Source organism: Lissotriton vulgaris, chromosome 5 (assembly GCF_964263255.1).
Source record: "Lissotriton vulgaris chromosome 5, aLisVul1.2, whole genome shotgun sequence".
NCBI lineage: Eukaryota > Metazoa > Chordata > Amphibia > Caudata > Salamandridae > Lissotriton > Lissotriton vulgaris.
In genome coordinates this window covers 119,628,745-119,649,645 of record NC_141693.1, presented here as the reverse complement: position 1 = coordinate 119,649,645, position 20,901 = coordinate 119,628,745, and positions in this window count along the sequence as shown.

Sequence of the window (20,901 nt, the reverse complement as noted above, 5' to 3'; positions counted from 1 at the left end):
GGAATATTTTCTTTAAGAAAATATTGAGGCATCTACAGAAATGAACCCCTTCAAAAATGTATTGTTAGTGACCATCACCCGCTATTTCTAACAGTGAGACTTAATGAGACTCGTCAGGAAGAGCCCTCTTTAGCCTCCTCTATACCCACGCAAGGAGAAAATTGTATTTCTATAAAATGGTCTGGAGTAAATCCCAATGAATTTGTTTATAGACTGATGTACGACTGTAAACATGATATTGAAATCTGTAATAAGGGGGACTTTACTAACAATCAGATTATTGGGGCTTTCTGTAATATCACCTCTGCAATTTCTGGGGGATTGAAAATTAAGAACAAGAAGAAAGCCCAGAAAACATTTTGTTGGTTCGATTGCCAATGTACTAAGGCTAATCAGTCCTTAAAAATGTTTTAAAAACTAGGCCTAGAGATAGCAAACTCATCTAAAAACAGAGGATGATATATAAATGGACCCTTGCAAAACGGAAAAGGGAGATTCAAGATCTTGCATGGGAAAAATGTACTTAGGCTGCAAACACAAAGGACTTCCCCTTATTTTGGAAGACGATTAATCATCCTTATTTTAAAGATCACTCCGCGGTTAAAATTGAGACCTCGGTGCAGCCCCTATAGTGGATAAGTCATTTTGGACAGGTTTTTAATCCAGAAAACGAAACCCCCATATTGGTAGAAAATAGTGACCTTAATGGTACTCTGATGCCATTACAAAAGAAAGATTTTATAACTTTTGAGTCCCCTAATCTGGCCCCTATTACCCTGGACAAGGTCACATGGGCCCTAGATAGATGTGCAAATGGAAGGGCACCAGGTCCCAATGGAGTCCTAATAGATATTTTTCAACGTGATATGGGTTTTTGGGCCCCACTTTTACAAAAAGTGTTTAAAACCATAGCGGGGGGCCTGATGCCAAGAACATGGGCTGAAAGTATTATTGTCCCAATTTTTTTAAAATTATTTTTATTGTATTCATTTAACATATAGGCAGTAATGACATAATGGAGAAAATCACATAGTATAGTTAGGTTACACATTTCCGAATACATTGCCGTTATGAAATCAATAGTAATCTGAACATTCCCTAGTAGTCCCTCCGGCAGTTCAATCCCTACCGGGCCCCCAACCCCTCCTTTATTCCTCATCTGAGCTATCCTCGTCGGACTCTGGTATTGGGTCTCACAGATGTCCCCCCCCCCCAGTAAGCATTCCAGGCCGCCCAGATTTTAGTCCATTTTCGGGGGCTTCTCCGATTGGCATATACTGTCCTTTCAATTACCATAGTGAGATCCATGTCTTTACACCAGGTCTCTGGCAAAGGCAATTCCACTGCAATATTTTGTTTTGCTACCATGAGTCCCAGCGTGACCCATGTTTGTCCGTGGCGTGTGAGATCATTGGGCTCCCACATGTTGAGTAGGCATCTGCGCGGTTCTGGTAGAAGTGACACCTCCACCGCCTGTGATATTGTTCACAGTACCTTTCGCCAGTAATCCGCTATTGCTGAACATTTCCATATTGTATGTATAAAAGAACCCTCTTCCCCGCACTCTCTAAGGCAATATGGATGTTGTGCCCTCTGTATTTTATGCAATGTGGTCCTAGTATAATATACTCGATGCAGGATCTTACGCTGCACTAACCGAAGCCTTGCGGGGATTCCCACCTCCTTGGGCGACGCCAGGGCTTCCTGCCACTCCGTGTCGTCTATTTCTCCCACGTCTGTCACCCATTTGCCCCGCAGTGAGACTGTCGGATCCGGCAGATTGTTAATCAGCTTTCTATGTGAAGGATATGGCGCGCTTTTGCATGTGGTCAGTAAGCAGTCTGTCCTCCAGCGGGAAGGCCTCAGGGACCTCAGTATCTTGCGGGAGTACCGCCAGCAACACATGTCTTATTTGCATGTATCTGTAAGCCTCAGTCGGGCCTAATTCGTATTGTTGCTGGAGTTGGGCAAATGGCACTACAGTCCCTCTGTCCCACGAATCCCCCACCGTGGAGATGCCTATATTATCCCACTGTTCAAATCACTTGCTATTTCGCAGCTGTCCTAGTTTTTTTGTCTCCCAGAGCGGGGTAAGTTTAGTAATAATCCCCCTCCATCCAAAGCATGTCTGCGCTGTGTGCCACAATGTGGCCGTATGTTTTGTAGGGCCCTCTAGTTTCAGTGTTAGCCCTTTGTTATATAGGATTGCGAGCATATTATTCGTTCCCAGTTGGGCTCTATCTGCCCTGTACGCTGGGTCATCCTGAGGAGCGTGTATCCATTGGTTAATGACCTTAAGGTGTGCCATCCAATTATACAACTGTATGTCGGGGAGTGCTATCCTACCATCATACCAACTTCTATGTAGTTTTGCCTGTGCTATGCGTGCCGGTCTGTTACCCCAAAGAAGTACTGACACCTGTGCAGCTATTTGTTTAAAGTATCGGGCGGGACTGGAAAGGGCGTATTATCAAGGGCATAAAGGAACCGGGGTAGGGCCATCATCTTATAAAACACCGCTTTACCCAGGAGTGTCAGGGGCAGGGATGCCCAATGTATCACGTCTCTCCGGAGCGCTCCATAGGGGGTGCCAGATTTTTGGAGAAGAACTCTGTTGCATCCGTTGTAATATATATACCTAAGTATTCAAAGGAGTCCCTCGCAACCACATGCATGCAATTGGTAGAGAGTTGCGGTGCGGGCCCCTTTAGTATATATAGGACCGACTTGGACCAATTTATTTTGTACCCTGACACCTTCCCGAAGTTATCATAGATGTCAAGGAGCTCCGGTATAGAGTGTTCTGGATCTGTGAGGTACACTAGTATGTCATCAGCGTATAAAGAGAGACGGTCTTCCCATCCCTCCCTTCATCGAATTCCTTTTAGCAAGGGAGCATCTCTAATCAGTGTCACCAGAGGTTCCAGCACCAGTGCGAATAGGAGTGGTGACAGGGGGCAGCCCTGGCACGTCCCTCTCGCCAACAGTATCTCGCCTGATAGGTGCCTGTTAGCAGTAACACAAGCCAGAGGCCCCGTGTATAGGAGACGTACCCATGCACAAAATTAGGGCCAAATCCCAGATGCGGAAGGACCGCAAAGAGATACTGCCATTCTACCATGTCGAAGGCCATCTTCGAATCTAGGGACAATTTCACTGCTGGTTCGGACAGAGACGGAGCCTTTGCCAGCGCTCCATGTAGGCGTTTGAGGTTGAGTGCCGTGTTCCTATTTGGCATGAAGCCAGATTGGTCCGGGTGTATTAAGTGTGGTAAATGGGTCATCAATCTGTTGGCTAACAGTTTAGCTAAAATTTTGGCCCCTGCATTCAGCAGAGATATAGGGCGGTATAAGGTGCATTCAGACGGGGGCTTACCAGGTTTTGGGATTGTCACTATCGTTGCTATTCGTTGGTCTAGCGGTAGTTCGCGCTTCTCCAGGCTGTCATTGTACATTGCCAATAAAGGCAGGCAGACAGACTCTGCCATCAGTTATTACCATTTTATCGGGATCCCGTTGGGTCCCAGTGCTTTGCCTGACTGCAGCGATCGGATTGCTAATTGCAACTCTTCGTTCGTAAGGTCTGCCTCCAATTCCAGGGAAGCCTCCTGAGTCAGAGTTGGCATCTCTATACTTAGTAAGGACTCTACTACCTCCACCTCTGTGACATCCGATGTCGGTGTGTAGACTTCCCGGAAATATTCTGCCAGTGTATTTACTATGTCCTCTTGGTCCGTTGTGAGTCGTCCCTCCGCCTTCCTTATTTGTCATATTCCCCTGGTGTATTCCCTGCTTTGTCTCCTACGTCATATATTTTGTGCCTAGTCGCTGCCAGGCTAGCCACCGTCCTTTCTTGTAAGTAGTCCCTGTGTTGTTGTTGTCTGAGGTGCAGGAACTGAACCGTATCCGGTGTGGGATCTGCTGAGTGGTCTGTGTCGGCTGCCTGCAGTGCTATCTCTAATAGTTCCCTCTGTTTTGCCCGTCTGTGCCCCGTGATAGATGCTATTGCTTGCCCTCTAAGGACGTTCTTGTATGCTTCCCACACTATTGATGGTGAACTAACCGATGGAGTGTTTTCCTCAATGAAATGTTTTGTGACTCTACGGAGGTCCTTTCTAAAATTGGGAATGTGGAGGTACCCGGGATAAATAGGGTAAATCCTCCGACGAGACTTTTGGCGTTAGGAGAAAGTTAGCACCACCGGGGAGTGATCAGAGATGCCCCTGGGTTTGATCACCACTCCTTCAACGTTTTGTAGGCTGGCGTCCAACATCATAAAATAGTCTATTCTGGACAGACTGTTATGTACAGTGGAGTGGTACGAGTATTGGCGCGCTGTGGGATGTGAGTGCCTCCAGACATCTACAAGCCCCATTGCCTCTGCGCAGCTCTGCAAGCGAGAGGTTCCAGGCGTCGGAGACCTAGCCGGGTACTTGTCTATGGTGGCGTCCATTGTAGTATTGAAGTCCCCCCCAATAATAAGGTCCCCTTCCGGCAGTGCAAGGAGGAAGTCGCTGAGATGTCTGGGAGTGCCATTGTGTGAAGTGCTGGTGGAATGTATACTGATACCACATTAAGGAGTCTGCCTTCCATTTGACCATGCAGTGCTGCAAACCTTCCCTGGTCATCCGTCTTAGTCTGGAGGACTATGAAGGGGGAGTTTTTCCGCACCAAGATGCCCGTCCCCCTGGAGCCCGACGAGAACTCTGAGTGCACTACCATCTTATACCCCATCTATCTAATGCCTTACATGCAGTCCCCGTGAAATGCGTCTCCTGCAGTAGCACTAATGCGGGCCGTGGCATTTCAGGGCCTGCAGTACCAGACCCTTCTTTATCTTATCGCCCAGTCCGTGGACATTCCACGTTACAAACTCTAGAGGGGTTACTTGAGCTTCTTGGGTCGTGGTCTGGGTACAGTCAGGTTGTGTGCCTATTGCCATGGGTGCGGTGCGTAGATACCGGGAACTTCAGCCTAACTAACTAATTTAAAGATCTGCCGGTCAGTCGATTCTCTGCTTTGCCATCAGTGCCATTACAAACGAGAACAAAACTAAACAGAATCCAAACTTCCCCACCCTCTGCCCCTCCCTCCCACCCTGCCTCCCTGCTTAACAGACTTAAAACCGCCCACCACCCCAACTCAGCAGAGTGCTTCTTCCCAACCCAAACCATAGTACTTGCTTGACGAGGGTAAGGAGTCCAAGAGGAAGCATCAGCCCTTCCTTCCCTCCATGGCCTGCTTCAGTCCAGTGTCCAAAGTCGGCACAACTGTGGCTTTGCATGTATGGGAACTCTCTCCCGGGTATTATGTGGCTAGTAGGTCTATCCCTGGCCGATATCCTCTGCATCTGACCGTGGCGAGCGATCCGGGTCCGGGCACCTTGTTGCTTGGCTTCCTGTGTCCTCTTCCTCTCCACGGCGATGGTGGTCTTTGTTCCCACAACGTGGTTTTTCCACTCGCCGCCAACCCTCAAGCCAGTCATAGGCCTCTTCTGGTGTTTTAAAGAACCATGTCTTGCCTTCCGCTACTACTCTGAGCCTTGCGGGAAATAATATGGAATAGGGCAATTCTTGCACTCGCAGTGCTTTTTTCACGTCCAGAAAACTTCGCCTGCGTCAGGGGACCGCTGCTGTATAGTCCGGGAAGAAGGCGACTGTTGAATTGTGGACTCGAATTGGCGGGGAGACTCTCTTTGTTTGTAAGATGGCGTCTCTGTCTCGGAAGTTAAATAGTCTGGCGAGCAACGGTCTGAGGGGTGCTCCCGGCTTAGGCCTTCCGCCCGGAACCCTATGGGCTCTCTCCACCGAGAAGAAACCGGAGAGTCCTTTGGGCTGCAGTCGCGTTTTCACCAGTTCTTCTACATAGAGGTCCATTGCTTGAGTACCTTCACTTTCTGGAATACCAAGAATGTGGACATTGTTCCGGCGTGAGCGCCCTTCTTGGTCATCGAGCTTCTCCGCTAGCAGCTTGTTTTCCGTCTCGAGTCGGGATAGGGCTTTCTGCATCGCCGTTGTATCTGTCACCAGGATTTGGTGACTATCTCCACTTCTTTGACTCTGTCTGCCATTTTCTAAAAGTCCGCTCGAAGTAGGGCGACGTCCATAGAGATCGTCCCCACTGTAGTTTGGACACTCGAAAGGGCCACCATAATGTCCTCCAGCGTCACCTTTTTTGCCCCATCACCGTCTGCCACTTTGCCCGAGAAGGCGCGCCCCTCTGGAAGCGGTGGAAAATCTTTGTCGTAGGCATATTTGTCCAATTGGCCTGCGTATTTTGAGTCCGTAGGCCCCTGCCCGTCATGGTGCCGTCGACGGTGGGTTGGTTAATGCACTGCGCAGCGGTATTTTGCCTCCCTGGTTTATGGGCCCTGTAATCTGTTAGGCGTGGAGAACTGTACTGGCACTGGCGTGTTGATTGATTATGGAATGTGCGGGAGTGCCAGTGTTGCAGGGTACGTGGTACTTAGAGGCCTGGTTCCGGTCTCGACCTCCAGCCTGCACCACCGGTCCCTCAGATGGCGCGCCTCTTGCCAGCACTACTATAGCCAGTGTCTCGGGCTCCCAGAGCCGAATATTGTATTCAGGCTTGCCGCGTTGTCGAGATATCACCAACCGGTGGGGCGGGGGGAGCTGGTACAATGCGAGCTCCTTCTGGCGCAGTGAGTGCCCCCACAGCTGCTGCAAAATCCTGGGCCCCCACGCCCCTCAGGCCGATAGTAGCTGCGGCTTTCTGGAATTCAAGCTCCCGGTTGTATCACTGTCTCCAGGCCTCACCGTGCAGTTGCTCCTCCCCCCGCTGTTTCTCCCGCATCGCTGGTAGCTACTGGGCCCCCAGGGAGTGTCCAGGTCGTATCAGCTCGCGTTATTGCCAGGTGCGTTCACAGCTCCTGGCTCACCACTCGCCTCACTCTGCTGCCCTCCCGCCTCATTCCCGGGCCTCAAGCTACTCCAGGCCCCGGTCTCCGCTCGGGTGGTAGGCCGCCACAGATCTCTCACGGTTACTGCTGGCCCCCGGTGTCAGATTCTTCCCGGAGTTTCGCCGATCGTTGCCGCTCAGTACTAAACCCCGGCTCAGGCCCCTGGAGCACCGTTATATACCGGATAAATGGTCGCATTAATGCGAAGGGTTATGCCGTCTAAGCATGGGCTGAAAATTCGTTCCGCTCGCGGAATTTGCGGATTTTCCGCGATTTCGCGATCCGAGAATCTCGCAAAATCGCAGTAAAATCCGCGAATCAGCGGGGACGAAATTTCAGCCAAGCACTTACAGGGTTACAGCAGCAGGTGCAAAAGTTGAAGCTAATTTTTTGTAACCTTTTACAAAAGGGTTACAAAGAAATTAACTTCAACGTGGGCACCTGCTGCTGTAAGCCTGCAAGTGCTTCCTGGCGCCTCGTTGCCTACTTGCAACTATTCTCTGACCCTGCTCTGACCCTTGAAGCAGGGTCAGAGAATAGTTACAAGTAGGCAATGAGGCGCCTGTCACGAAAATGAAAACTCAACAGGAAGCACTGACAGATATAAAAACAAGCATTTGCAATGCAATAGGTCTCGCATTAGGAAAGTTTGAGCTATTGGTCTTGTAAATGACAATGTTTTTTATTTATGTGTTGGTTTTGAAAATAGCTAAATTAATAGCTTTGTCATTTACAATGCCAATAGTTATAACTTTCGCAAATGTGACACCTATGGCATTTGCAATTCAACATGTTTTGTATTTACGTGACTTAGCTGTATTGATATTACAAATTACAATGGCTTTTAATTTTTTTAAAATAATTAATACTTAAATAAAAGTGATTTTACTTTATAATAGCAATAGCTTAAACTTTTGCAAAAAACTTTTGTGAAGATTATGTTCAGTGTATTTTATTGTGACGAAAATCCAAGAACAGAAGTGAAATATTAACATCTTTTTGTGACATTTGTAATAAAGTTTGAAACATTGAGAGAACATATTTGAACCCGTTGTTGTTGAATGGTTGTGCAGATTGATGCTGGGGTGGCGCTGAGTGGTGCTGTGGTGGTGCTGAGTGATACTCGGGATGGTGCTGAGTAATGCTGGGATGGTGCTGAGTGGTGCTGTGGTGGTGCTGAGTGATGCTGTGGTGGTGCTGAGTGATGCTGTGGTGGTGCTGAGTGGTGCTGTGGTGGTGCTGAGTGATAATGTGGTGGTGCTGAGTGATGCTGTGATGGTGCTGAGGGATGCTGTGGTGGCGCTGAGTGGTGCTGTGGTGGTGCTGAGTGATGCTGTGGTGGTGCTGAGTGATGCTGTGGTGGTGCTGAGTGATGCTGTGGTGGTGTTGAGTGGTGCTGTGGTGGTGCTGAGTGATAATGTGGTAGTGCTGAGTGATGCTGTGGTGGCGCTGAGTGATGATGTGGTGGCGCTGAGTGGCGCTGTGGTGGTGCTGAGTGATGCTGTGGTAGTGCTGAGTGATGCTGTTGTGGTGCTGAGTGGTGCTGTGGTGGTGCTGAGTGGTGCTGTGGTGGTGCTGAGTGATAATGTGGCAGTGCTGAGTGATGCTGTGGTGGTGCTGGGTGATGCTGTGGTGGCACTGAGTGGTGCTGTGGTGGTGCTGAGTGGTGCTGTGGTTGTGCTGAGTGATAATGTGGTGGTGCTGAGTGATAATGTGGTGGTGCTGAGTGATGCTGGGGTAGCGCTGAGTGATGATGTGGTGATGCAGAGGGCAGAAAGGCACAAAAAGCAGTCTAACAAAGGGCAGAAGGACAGAAAAACAAGGGAAAACGAGTCTAGCAGAGGGCAGAAGGGCACAAAAAACCAGTCTAACAGAGGACAGAAGGGCAGAAAAACAAGGGAAAAACGAGTCTAACAGAGGACAGAAGGGCACAAAAAAACAGTCTAATGGGGCAGAAAGGCACACAAACGAGTCTAACAGAGGGCAGAAGGGCACAAAAAACTAGTCTAACAGGGGGCAGAAGGGCAGAAAAACAAGGGAAAAACGAGTCTAACAGGGGGCAGAATGAATCCCACCCTGCATGTTTGTCCACGAAGATGCCACCTTTTTGTGCAATACCTCTACTCAGCTGGAGTACTTTCTACTGTCTAATCAGTAAGTGCTCCCTCGCTGGCTAAATGTATAGGGGCAGATTTACAATAACTGGTGCATCCCCAGGGATGCGCCAGGTATTGTGCGCCGCAGCTCCGCCACCCATGGTGCGCCACATTTACAATGCGGCGCACCATGTGGCAAAAACGGCACAGATGCGTCACGCATCTGTGCCGTAAAAGCAGCGCATTGCTGCATCAAGCCTTGCGCCTGCTTCAAGCAGGCGCAGGGTTTTGACGCAGCATTGGCCTAAAAGTGACTGAGTGAAATCTTGTAGATTTCACTCAGCCACTTTTAGGAGGCGTTCCTGTGCAAGAACGCCCTCCCCTGCGCCGGAACGCCTCCTGATGGCGCACGGCTTTACAACGTGACACATCTCTCAGAATCGTCACGTTGTTAATACCCAGCACCATGGCGCATCTTTTGTGCTGCCGCTGCGTCACAAAAGGTCTCGGTAGAGGGTGGCAGTGGTGAACCAGAGGGTGGCAGTGATGAACCAGAGGGTGACAGTGATGAACCAGAGGGTGGCAGGGGTGAACCAGAGGGTGACAGTGCTGAACGAGAGGGTGGCAGTGCTGAACCAGAGGGTGGAAGGGGTGAACCAGAGGGTGGCAGGGGTGAACCAGAGGGTGGCAGTGATGAACCAGATGGTGGCAGGGGTGAACCAGAGGGTGGCATGGGTGAACCAGAGGGTGGCAGTGGTGAACCAGAGAGTGGCAGTGGTGAACCAGAGGGTGGCAGTGCTGAACCAGAGGGTGACAGTGGTTAACCAGAGGGTGGCAGTGGTGAACCAGAGGTGCTGTGATGAACCAGAGGGTGGCAGTCTTGAACCAGAGGGCGGCAGTGGTGAACCAGAGGGTGACAGTGCTGAACCAGAGGGGGGAAGCGGTGAACCAGAGGGTGCTGTGATGAACCAGAGGGTGGCAGTGGTGAACCAGAGGGTGGCAGGGGTGAACCAGAGGGTGGCAGTGGTGAACCAGAGGGTGGCAGTTCTCAACCAGAGGGTGAAAGTGGTTAACCAGAGGGTGGCAGTGGTGAACCAGAGGTGCTGTGATGAACCAGAGGTGGCAGTCGTGAACCAGAGGGTGGTAGTGGTGAACCAGAGGGTGACAGTGCTGAACCAGAGGGTGGCAGGGTGAACCAGAGAGTGGCAGTGCTGAACCAGAGGGTGGCAGTGGTGGACCAGAGGGTGGCAGGGGTAAACCAGAGGGTGGCAGGAGTGAACCAGAGGGTGGCAGTGGTGAACCAGAGGGTGGCAGTGATGAACCAGAGGGTGGCAGTGGTGAACCAGAGGGTGCTGTGCCCATACATGACCGCATGGGTAACTTCACCATGCAAGCGGCCCGGGAACACGCAAAAAGCCCCGCGAACACGCCAAAAACCCCACAAACACGCAAAAAACCCAGCGAACGCGCAAAAAACAAAAATCCGCAAATTCGCATGAATTCACGGATTTTGCGGATTGCGAATTCGATTTCGCGTGAATTCTTAATGCCATCCCAGAGCTCCTCTACTAAGCAGCCATCTTGCTCGGCTGTTAGCCACGCCCCCCTATTGTCCCAATTTTTAAGAAGGGCGATAGAAATGACGACAAATGCTATCACCATATTTCCCTCCACGACACAACTTCAAAATTGATGGGCAGAATTCTTTTGGAGAGGTTGTAAATATGGGCAGATGAGAATAAAATCCTCACTGAATCACAATATGAATTTAGAAGAAAGATAGGGACAATTGAACAATGAATTTACCTGCACCTATTAATTAGAAAATACACAATTGCAAAAAAGGGCCACTTACACCTTTGTTTTGTTGACATTACTAGTGGTTTCAACCTAATAAACCATGCGAAGTTATGGCAAACTCTGGCTCACATAGGTGCCACGAATGACATCATCGTATACTTTTCACAAATATATAGTCATTTGGGTACAAGAGTTCGATATGGGTTAGAGGGAGAGTGCACTTCTAGTTTCAGGGTAAACAGGGAATCAGGCAGGGATGTGTCCTTGTGCCACTCCTCTTTTTCCTATTTATAAATGGAGTAGATGAGGATTTACAAAAACTAAACACTGATGTTCCTAGAGTAGGTAAACGTGCTGTCCCCACTTTACTCTATACGAATGATGCAGTTCTTCTATCGAGAACTGCTAATGGACTCCAGTTTTTAATCAAGAAATTTGCAATATATATGAAAAAAAGGATTTGATACTTAACTTGAAAAAGACATTCACGATGGTGTGTCGGCAAGGAAAAGTAAAGACTAGGGTCCCCCACGTAAATAGTGTCCCTATTGCAGTAACAAATTCATTTGTATACCTAGGAATAGTATTTACATCAAATGGACATTGGTAAGACCACAGTGAACATTGTATATTAAAATATATCCAGATAATAGAGGCAATCGTCAGATTTTCAAACAAAATGGGTAACAAACCTATTAGGGAAATCATGACACTATACAAGAGCAAGTGTCTCACTGGAACCTGTTATGGCGCAGAGCTCTGGGAAGTAACTAATTGTGCCATCCTCCAGACTCAAGAAAACATCTTTCTACGAAGATTGTTAGCTGTCCCCAACTCCACCCCCACATATAGCGTGCACAAAGAGTTGGATGCCTCTTATATTAATGATTTTATTAGTGCAGCAAGTTTAAATGCCTGGTATACGAAGTAAGGAGGGTACAAAATTTACTCAGGACACTATCAAGGACTGCCTTGCACTCAACCATGGGAAAAAAATCCCATTGCTGATGTATACTAATAATCTTTCAAATTAATGTGCCACAAATGTCGATTTTAATGATACTTCTCAAATACTTGACTATAATAAAAAAAAAAAAACTGGTCACATAGAATCACGGCGTTGGCTAAGGGAAGTTGAGGTTAACTTGAAACAGCTGACCAAGGCATTTTGCGATAGGATCCTTGGAATAGGGATACAATATTATTTACTCAAGGTCACCAATATAAAACATAGATTTAATCTCACAAAACTAAGAATGGGAATAGCTCATCTTTTAATAGCCTTCCCAACGATGGGCAAGTGGAAACAAAATCTCCTGAAGTGTCCTTGTGATGGAAAATCAGATCAGACAACGTTGCATTTTATTTTATTCTGTGACTTTTATAGAGATATTAGGAACAGTATTTTACGACCATTGTTTTTAATGGAGAGATTGTTTACATATAAAATTGGCTTCGAGTAAATCTGTAGTTTAGTAAATGACAGAGTTTGTAATGCAGTGGTGGTTTATACCCAGAAGGCAATCAGAATAGGAACAAATAGTTCACATCTTGAGGCCCTTGTATATGAAGGAGATTTGTCGCACATTGATAAATGATGCCCAAGGTCGTAGTCCTGCTCTAGATCATACATTTCGCATGTGGGGCTTTATGTATAATGTCTTTTTTGGACTCGCTGTTGAAACTTTTTTAATTTTAATGCACTTTACTGTATATTTGGTGATGAAATGTGAAGATGTTAGGGTCATAGCCCTGCTCTTGATTGTATATCTTGTATGTGGTACTTTATGTAAAATGCCTTTTTTGGGCTTGCTGTTGAAATTTCTTAACTTTTCAAATTCAAATGCGCGTTATTGTATATTTTGTGATGAAATGTGAAGATGTTATTATTTTCCGGATGCTTTTATGGTTGTACTTTTGAACTGAATTGATTGATTGATTGATTGATTGATTGATGGAGTGAGTATTGTTTTCTGGGATTACCCGTGGGATTTACATGGTTCCACCACAAACTGCAAGTAGGTTCACGCTAAAATAATTCGGAAAAAATTACTACCTTGTAGAAAATACAAAAACTGTGGTAACAAATAGTTTTTTTATATACAACTCTCTGTTCCTGAAAGCTGGGAAGATGGTTATGTTAGCACAGCAAACTTTTTATTCATTCCAATTTTAGAAAAAATGTTTTTTTACAGAGAACTTTTTGCCATTTTTTCCCAAAACACCAAAATGTAGCTATGTTTTGGCTATTTTCTGAGTTCCCTCCGGGGAATCTAGAAACACTGGGTGCCTTTCGAATTCCTAGAATATTGGAAAAAAGGAGAGATTTAGCATAGATACCTTTTGTGGAAAAAAGTTATGATGGTTGGGGGACCGGGGTTGACTAGCAGTCAAAAATTACTAAGTAAAAAGCCTTATAACTTTAAAAATACTTATCATACTTAGCTGTAGGACCAAAAAGGATCGTATACACACGATAATCTATACTCCTGCCAACTTTCATCCAAATCCGACTCGCAGTTTGGCCACTAATCCTGACACAAATGTCTATGGAAAATGCATTGGTGGAAAAACACTTTTTGGGATTCCCTTTTTTCTTTGCACTCCCTTGATGAATCTCTGCAAAACTTTCCTTCGTCTGCCAATGAATAAAATGCTATAATTCTGCACAGTTTTGTAGAGATTCATCAAACAGTGTATATGTGTGTATGCGTGTGTGTGTGTGTGTGTTTTGTTGTTTCCACTGGAAATTTGCCCTGTCTGCAGGGTCACCCCAGATTTTTTGCCTTCTGTAGCTCAACCAATTTTTATTGGTATTAGGACTCTATGCACTTTACCCCTGCTACCCAGTAGTCAGGTGTTTGTGCTCCCTCCTAAGCATGTTAATATTGGCATACCCATTAATGGCAGATTTAATTTACTTATAAGTCTCTAGTAAATGGTATTACATATACCCAAGGCCTGTAATTTAAATGCTACTAGTGGGCTGTAACCAGTGGTCGAAGTGGGAAAAAAAAGTAGGGGAACTGTGGGTTCAGAATCAGGAGGCGGGAATAACCGAAGATTGAATCAGTGGGTGCAGTCAGGGGTGTGGCTAGAAATAGCAAAACATACCAATTTTTAGTATGTTTAGCATTTCACTGACCAGTTACAGCTTATAGCGTTATTTAATTAAAACAATGAATAAACATGTTTATTTGAGGTTTAATTCAGGAAAAAGCAAACACTCATAGGGAATACAGGTTTATATAAAGTGTGTGAAATATAAGCAGGAACAACATTTTACCTTAATGCTTCTACTCTCATTGTTCAGAAATCCATGATTATTTTTTGTCTCAAACATTGAGGACATGAATACAGGCCTCCTCCTGTACACATGTGTTAAGCAGGGCTCAGAAGAGAAAGGGACTCTTCAGGAGAATCTAGACTCACGGAAACCCACAAAGGCTCCTTCAGATTCATGTCAGCCAACTAGCAGCTCAATCATAATATAGCAAAAAGAACAACTGGTGGACAGAATTCAGAACAATGTCATACATTCACCCTAGTACAGAGATCTGGGCCTAAATTCATTGTTTTTTTCCTCACCATGCCATTCCAGTTTGGAGCCAGCCATATGCAAATCAGTCTTGATCCTGCACCCAATGGGAACAGTCAAGCCCGAACTGCCAGGCCAGGTCCTCCCTGGATTGGAAACAAGCATCCTAGGACCGGTTTCAGGCTTTCAGCCCTCATCAGTTAGGATAGCTTGATTCCAGTGGCATGGAGAGAACGGCACTTATGTCTGAGCATACCTGTCCCACTCGGGGTGACAAATGCAAAAAGAACAATTGATGGACAGAATGCAGAACAATGTCATACATTCACCCCAGTACAGAGATCTAGGCCTAAATCCATTGTTTTTTTGCTCACCATGCCATTCCAGTTTGGACCCAGCTATATGCAAATCAGTCTTGATCCTGCGCCCAATGAGAACAGTCCAGCCCGAACTGCCAGGCCATATGTATTCAAGTGTCCTTTCATTTGGGAAGTGAACACAAAGCAGTACCCACTGAACTATGCACATAACATATTGCTCTTTGATATGCATGGTACATGTTCTTTGCAGCAGGCATATTAACCCTCTGCCCTACCTTAGATGAGTAAAACAGCCACTAGACAAAACATGCACCCATCTCTCTCCAGCAGGTACATTGATCACCAACGTTATCTTGGCACTTGTATTGTTGACCGAAACCTGCTGAATATGCAAAGAACTTTGCAGTGTTTTTAAACTCCTGCACTTGTACAAAACCGGTCCCCCCCAAACTAAACTGGCCCCCTACCCTTCCAGTCGCCCTGGGAAAAGCCTGCTCCTGCCCTTTCACTGCTCCTGTCCAGTCAGTACTCCTGCTCATGCTCGATCAACATTCCTGCTTCATCAATTCCCTTGTCCCCTTTCTTCTTCAGGCTCGTCACTTCTCCTGACCCGTCACTTTTCCTGGACCGTCACTTTTCCTTCCTGTCACTTCTCCTGCCCTGTTCACTGCTCCTGCCCCGTTCACTGCTCCTGCCCTGTTCACTGCTCCTGCCCCGTTCACTGCTCCTGCCCCGTTCACTGCTCCTGCCCGGTTACCACTCCCGCTCATGCCTAATCACTGCACCTGCCCCATTACATATACTGCTTTGTCACTTCTCCTGCCCCATCACCTCTCCTGCCCCGTCACATCTCCTGCCCATCACATCACCTGCCTGTCATGTCACCTGCCCATCACTTCTTGTGCCTGGTCACCCCTCCTGCCCTGTTGCCTCTCCTTCCATGTCACCTCTCCTGCCCTGTCGCCTCTCCTGCCCCATCACTTCTCCTGCCCCGTCACTGCCCCTGCCCCGTCACTGCTCCTGCCCCATTCACTGCTCCTGCCCCGTTCACTGCTCCTTCCCCGTTCACTGCTCCTGTCCCGTTCACCGCTCCTGTCCTTTCACCGCTCCCACCTGGTTACCGCTCTAGCTCATGCCCCGTCACCTCTCCTGCCCCGTCACCTCCCCTGACCCATCACCTCTCCTGCCCTGTCATCTCTCCTGCCCCGTCACTTCTCCTGCCCCGTCACCTCTCCTGCCAGTTACCTCTCCTGACCAGTCACCTCTCCTTTCATGTTGCCTCTCCTGCCCCGTCACTGCTCCTGGCCCGTCACTTTTCCTGCCTCATCACATTTCCTACCCCTTCACTTTTCCTGCCTTTCACCCCTCCTGCCCGTTCACTACTCCTGTCCGGTCAGCACTCCTGCCCGATCACCGCTCCAGCCCCATCACTTCTCCTGTCCCATCACTTCTCCTGCCCTGTTCACTGCTCTTATCCGTTCACTGCCCCTATCTGTTCACTGCTCCTGCCGGTTACCACTCCTGCCTAATCACCGCTCCTACTCCTTCACTTCTCATGCCCATCATTTCTCCTGTCCCGTCACCTCTCCTTTCCTGTCACCTCTCCTGCCCCATCACTGCTCCTGACACGTCAACTCTCCTGCCCCGTCACTTCTCCTGACCGTCACTTCTCCTGCCCGTTACTTCTCCTGCCCGGTCACCTCTCCTGCCCGGTCACCTTTCCGGCCCGGTCACCTCTCCTGCCCTAGTAACTCTCCATTCCTTTCGTATTTTTTGTCCAGTCACTGCTCCTGCCCAGTTCACTCTGTGTTCAACATTGACAAATTACACAAGGTGTCAAATTCCCCAAAGTACTCTGGGGAAAGCTCCTCTGTAATCCCCAACTCAGATCTCACTGGCACTTGATATGCTAAAGGCAGAGGGCGGGCGCATTGTCATTCGAAAGGGGATAATCGGCCTCAATCGGAATGACAATGGGCCTGCCCTCGGTCTGTGCGAGCTCAGGGAGGGGCTACTGTAGCCTCTGCAGCCTCTGGAGTTCAACAGAGAAGTGCAAGCCCCCCCTGGAAGCTGAATGAAAAAGTTATCATTTGCCGTCCCGGGACGATATTTTGAAAGAAAGAAGTAGGGGAACAGACTGAATTAGTTTTTAGAAGTAGGGGTACGCCATGCCCTTCCGTCCCAGCCCACTTCTAGCACTGGCTGTAACACTCATTGGGCCACCCTCCAAAGTACCACTGTAAAACCAGGCACAGGACTGCCACTACCACCTGTGTGGCTTTTTTAAAACTGCCATTTCAACCTGCCAAAATGCACCTTTTGTCAGGTCTAAACTTTCCTTTTTAGTACTTATAGGTCACCCGTAATGTAGGCCTTACATGCTCCTAGGGCAGGGGGCATGGTATGTAAAAAATTAGGACCTGTATCTATAATGTTTTGCATGTCCTGATAGTAAAAAAACCTCTAAAGTTGTTTTTTACTGTGGTAACACTGGCTTACCTTATTACATTTATTAAATTATAAATTCAGTCTGGGAGTAGCTACAGAAATACTTCTTGAACTCATTTTAATTGAAAGTTTAAATCCTCGTTAATAACTCTGATTTGAAATTATTATTTTGGAAATGACACTTTTAGAAAGTTGTAATTTTCTTGCCTTACGTTTCTGGGGCCTTTCTGTGAGTGGCCAGCAGCCACTGGGCTGTTAAAGGCACGCACACTGGAAAATGTGAATTGGAGCCAGACAATCGACAAAGGGCTTGAGGGTAGAGGGCGGTTGGTCTCCCTGACAGAATGGAGGGGGAAGAGCTGTGCTTTGCCCCGATTACACTTCAAAGGGACCTGCCCTGCAAAAGGTGATGTGCCCGGACCCGAATGCTACATTAGTTTAGTTGGATAAATTGTTGTGCCTGCTGGTGTGGGCTGGGAAAAGAAGCAGAAGAAAAATTTAATATTTTCAAGCTTTAATGGGTGGAGGAAGGGCTGGGCCTGCCACACCTATTCCTATGTTATGCAGCCAGTCAGCTTCACATGCTGTGAGCTAGTTTGATAAGAATTGCAACTGAGAAAATAATCTCCTGGTGGGCATCCACAACCCATACACCCTTTGCTCAGTCACAGGAGCTATTTGGGTTGGAAACTGGACAGCTCTTACAACATGCTAGGCTGGCACATCTGGACATGGGAATTTGGGATTCTTCCCCAGACAAACTGCAGGAGCATTCTGCTTTGCAATAGTTACTGGACTTAGCGGGGTGTACAAAACCTATCGGGCACCTACCAAGCTGACAAAGAGTTATTCGCTAACTCAGCCGTGTGCGGAAGGTGTAAACAACCCTCTGCTCATTTTTGGACTGGCCCACAGATGACGGAAGTCAGGGGGATGATGTTGTGTGTGATGATAAAGACAGCTGGGTTGGATTTGGATGGCTCTATAATACTGTGATGGCTCATCAGAGAAACACTTCAAAATGAACCCACACGAAGGTTGGAGCTTGGTGTGGTGTTAGCGACGAGTCTGATTGTGATTCATTGGGTAGCATTTGAAGTTAATTTGGGGGATCTTCTATTTCCTCATGGCTTTAAACTTTCACCAAGTCACAGATTCTCTTTGAGATATAAAATATTGTTAAACTGATTCAATATGATAAGTTAGAGTGAACAGCTATACCATCGACAAAAAAGGCACCACATATATTCCCCTACGTCAAACCCCTTTAGCGAAGAAGATTGTGGTGCTGTACCACTTGGAAAAGAGAAAACCCTTTTATTTTTCTCTGGTCCATTCTCGTCCTACATTTTCCCTTTTTATAGTTCCTTCCCAAACCCGACATGCGTCAATGGCTTTTCTTCAGCTCACCAGTAGGTGGTTGTATCCTCCCTACATGGTGCTCCTTCCTGGAGTGAAGTTATAGTCCCTCTGCCTCTTCATCATCAATTACCCATTGGTCGGTGGTTGGGATCCAGGATATTGTGAATCACCTGTAATCGCACAGCTCTTAGCAACGGTAATCCTGCTTCACAGAAGTAGATGTTGACAATACATTCTTACTCTTCTTTACCATTGAGACAGAACTACAGCTGTTGTTAGAGGGCTTATTCAGGCTTTCTGTCACTCCTGGTAAGATCTGCTTTACTTTAGAGAAGGAGTGAAGCTGTTGTTTATGTTTGGAGGATTTATAAAGTGCAACAGCTACTCTTAGAGGTTCGCGGCGCAAAAGTAGACACACACCCCATAAAGATTGCGGAAGTTAGAACACAGAGCTGGACAGACATGTTTTGATCAATTTTTTTAATGGTAAGATGTTTGGTGCTTTCATGGGATTCTCATGTAACAATGGAGGACCGAATTTCCTAAAAGATCCCAATGGCTTTAATCATTGTTAGTTCTTGTCTGTCTGCTCCCTTAGACTGGCTGCATTTGCCTTGGTGAGATCTGCCCTCCCCCCAACTTCTTGTTGCTCAGGTGATGCAGCCAGAGCCCACCAGCAAGTGTGCAGATTTCCCAGGCCTTAATCTGGAAGCCAAACATGCTACCATCAGTGCGACTTAGCCCAGCCTACACAGGTTGGTTACTGTCGGCTACTAGACTCCAGAGCTTCATCACTCGGACATGTGTGGTAGTGCATGGTACACACTATCCATGCTCGGGGCTCCATCTCTCACTAGGAGCTTGAAGCAAACTGCTGCTGTAGTTCCTCCTGCATCTATCTGTGAGCTCCTCTGGTACCACAAACTGATACCAACCTCCCAGAGACCAAAATGTCATCCAAGGATGAGAAGTTTAACCAACAGCCACATCCCCACCCAAGTATAGTCACAAGCTGCATGGACACTGCTGATGGTGGAGTGGGAGTGGTGCTGTCTCAGTGCAACATGAGGATGAAGACCAGGCAGAGGATGGAGGGACCACCAGGGGGAAGAACTGGCATCCTCTGAGGTAGAATGCAGCCGCTTTACTGTCACTGACTGATCATAGACCCCTGAGGAGGCTAAACGAAATAAAGGGGGGACCCCTTTCTGACATGGGTAATTAATGTCTCTGAACAGCCTCAACAGTGAAACACAGACCGGAAAACTAGTTAGAGCAATGAAGATGCTTCTTTTCGATTTTTCACCCTGATGGACAAACACACGTTGCTTCCCCTGTGAATGTCCTTTTTACCTCTATTTTCAGAGGCCAAACTATGGGCATATTACCAAGCCCAATTTTGCTGCTTCAGCGGCTGTTTTCGGCTGAAAAGTGGCGATTTAAATATCGCTCTATTATCAAGGACACGCTAACGCGTGTTTACTTGAGTTAGCAGTCGTCTTTTCTCCACTTTGAATATCAGCGATTATTATCGCTAATGACATGCAAAGTGGGCGTTCCTCACAGAACAACATGGGTAAACATCGCTAAAACTGCATCGCAATATTTACAAGGATGCCCCTGACCCGCGAATCGATGATCAAAATCACGAGAAGGCCCCTTTATCGCAGGATTTTAACTCCTGCTATTAATCCGACTTAGCCATCTGTAACATGGGAGGTGGATCTCAAGGCTAAGTCCTCACCTGCCTATTATCAAGGTTTTTGAAATGCGGGGTATTTTTTGGCGGTTGGGTTCCAGGAAGGTCGCAGATGGGGTCTGGTGATCAAGTGTTAACACTGGTAATCAGAATGTCCATACTGGAATAACACGTCTAATCTTGTGCAAATCCCTATCTACTCGTATCTGAGTTCCCATCTCTATCAGCGCTATGAAGACATGGAAAGAGATTTCAAGCACTAAACAAAAAGAATGCACGAAACTTACAAAAATTAGAGTTAAGTTAATTCCTACTTTCATCTTGGTCTGGTTCCTGCCTGACCAATGCACTTTGGAATCGAGCTGGTCGAGGGCCCAGTTACTGCAGACTGGGTTCGCAGCACTTGTGCTTGTGAAGTATTAAACCATTTCCATATTTCCATATGAACGTGTAAATCCATCCATACATTTGCACTCAGTCTCAGCAACGCCCCAGCCTTGCAGCGGTCACTCGGGTGGTCCATTAGTGAAATGGGCACTTCCTACATAGCAACGCGCGCCGGTACTGACCACAGCTCCCTGGTCACTTCGGCCTTAAACACCGGCCGCTCCTGCAGCGAGGCTGCCCCGTAAATCTGTCTCAGGATCAGAATTCTGGCAAATTTATAAGCACTCACGCCAGACCTGGAGCCTGCTGTCAAAACCCGCCGGGACTCCATCA